We start from the raw sequence: 2,201 nt of genomic DNA, 5'->3' as shown, positions 1-2,201 counted from the left end.
TCCCTCCCTTCCCTGCCTCCCTCCCTCCCTCCTTCCTTCCTTCCTTCCTCCCTTTCTTCCTTCCTCTTCTCCTCCTCCTTTTTCTTCTTCTTCTGTTAGAGATGGGATCTTACTATGTTACCCAGGCTGGTCTCCAACTCCTGGCTTCAAGCAGTCCTCCCCACCCAGCCTCCCAGAGTGCTGGGATTACCACCACTTTGGGAGCCACTGCACTTGGCCTCATTGCACATTTCACACTTGCTTTTTTTCCACTCCCTGAATCTCTTTGGTCCTGGGTGCAATAGGTCACGTCATGGCATGACACGCCTTCTGGTCCTGCACCCTTGTGTCACAAAGCAGGGTGCATCACCTTCATGCACAGTAGGGACATTTCTGGAAGACATTCCTACACCAGGATGGCTGGTGGTAACCATAGACAGAGGGATTGCAAACCATGTGGATACATGTGGCCAAACACAGTAAGATACATCCCTAACTTTTAACTTACCCTTAGCTGGAATCCAAAATGACACAGCCATTCCAGTGGTACCTGTTCCAGGGGAAGTATGATGGAGGGAAAATCCGAGGGGAAAGAGACAGCAGTCTGTAATTAAAATATCCACTTTTGCAAAACAAGAGGGGAAAAAAAAGAAGGGACAGAGGGAGGGAGGGAAAGGGAATGGATTCTAGTGCTTTTTAGGAGCCAGTTCAAGGGCGGAGGGTGGGGGCTGAAGCTTAGGTAGGCTCTGTTAGCATCACGAGAAATCTGCCAGGAGGTAGAGATGACCATTGGACAATCAGAATTGTGGGTTTGAAGAAGTGGTGGGTGCTGTTGTAGAGATCAGGGAGTCATTCCACAATAATTACAGCTGTGTGAGCAGATGAGTTCCCCTAAAGGAAAGTGCAAAAGGTGGAAGAAAAGAGGGCGGGGCGGGGCGGCTCCCTCCTGCAATTCCAGCCCTTGGGGTGGCAGAGTGGGTGGATCACTTGAGCCCAGGAGTTTGAGACCAGCCTGGGCAACATGGCGAAACCCCACCTCTACAAAAAATTTAGCTGGGCATAGTGGTGTGCACCTATAGGCCTAGCTACTTGGGAGACTTGGGAGGCTTAGGTGGGAAGATTGCCTGAGCCTAAGGAGGTCGAGGCTTCAGTGAGCCATGATTGCACCACTGCACTCCAGCTTGAATCTCAAAAAAAAGAAAAGAAAAAGAAAAAAAAGAAAAGAAAAGAGGACTGAGAACAGAATCTTGGGTAATATTTAGCTATGGGGTTTAGGTAAGGAGATGGCTACAAAGTTTTGGGTCAAGCAACTGATTAGAGCCAGGATATAAAGGTGGGATGTGAGGGATGACCACAACCAGGTTGGTTTGAGATTTTTGTCACTTAAAACTGAAAGAATTCTGATAATACCTGTATTTAAATATTTAAAACCAGATATAAGCTTAGACTTGTAGCTCTTGTACAACTGTAAAATCAAAACATATTAAGTACCAGCAAAATTGTAAAACTCATAAAATAGAAATTAGCATTTAGTGTGACAGATGGTATTGTTTTGCTGAAATAAAATCACTTCTATTGGCATTTATAGTAGAAAAAATTATTTCTGTGGTTGAGACTTCACTTGCTGGTTTGGTGATTTTGATTTTGAGTACTGTGTCCATCATAATGCTTGTCATTATCTCTGTTGATAAGTTTCCTTTTTAGCAAAGATGATTTTATATCATCTATCCATTATGTAGAAGAGACCGTCTAATAGTACATTCCAAATATGATAGCAAAAAACTTAAAAAAATATCATTTGACAGGGTACAGTGGCTCATGCCTGTAATCCCAGCACTTTGGGAGGCCGAGGTAGGTGGATCACTTGAGGTCGGGAGTTCGAGACCATCCTGGCCAACATGGTGAAACACTGTCTGTGCTAAAAATACAAAAATTAGCCAGGCGTGGTGGTGGGCGCCTGTAGTCCCAGCTACTCGGGAGGCTGAGGCAGGAGAATCACTTGAACCAGGGAGGCAGAGGTTGCAGTGAGCCGAGATCACACCACTGCACTCCAGCCTGGGTGACAGAGTGAGACTCTGTCTCAAAAAAAAAAAGAAAAAAAAAATCATTTAACAAAGTTTGTTAATTGATTGTTGGCTGTGTCCCTTCATGATCTGCTGTAAGCTGCTGTGTGTTCCCACCGTGGGATTCTTACACTACACTCACTCACCATGTGAGTATGG

The sequence above is a fragment of the Rhinopithecus bieti genome, unplaced genomic scaffold (genome assembly GCF_001698545.2).
Source record: "Rhinopithecus bieti isolate Rb0 unplaced genomic scaffold, ASM169854v2 scaffold_13900, whole genome shotgun sequence".
In the NCBI taxonomy this organism is placed as follows: domain Eukaryota; kingdom Metazoa; phylum Chordata; class Mammalia; order Primates; family Cercopithecidae; genus Rhinopithecus; species Rhinopithecus bieti.
The sequence above is the reverse complement of the archived record's forward strand: the minus strand, read 5'-3'. Positions refer to the sequence as shown.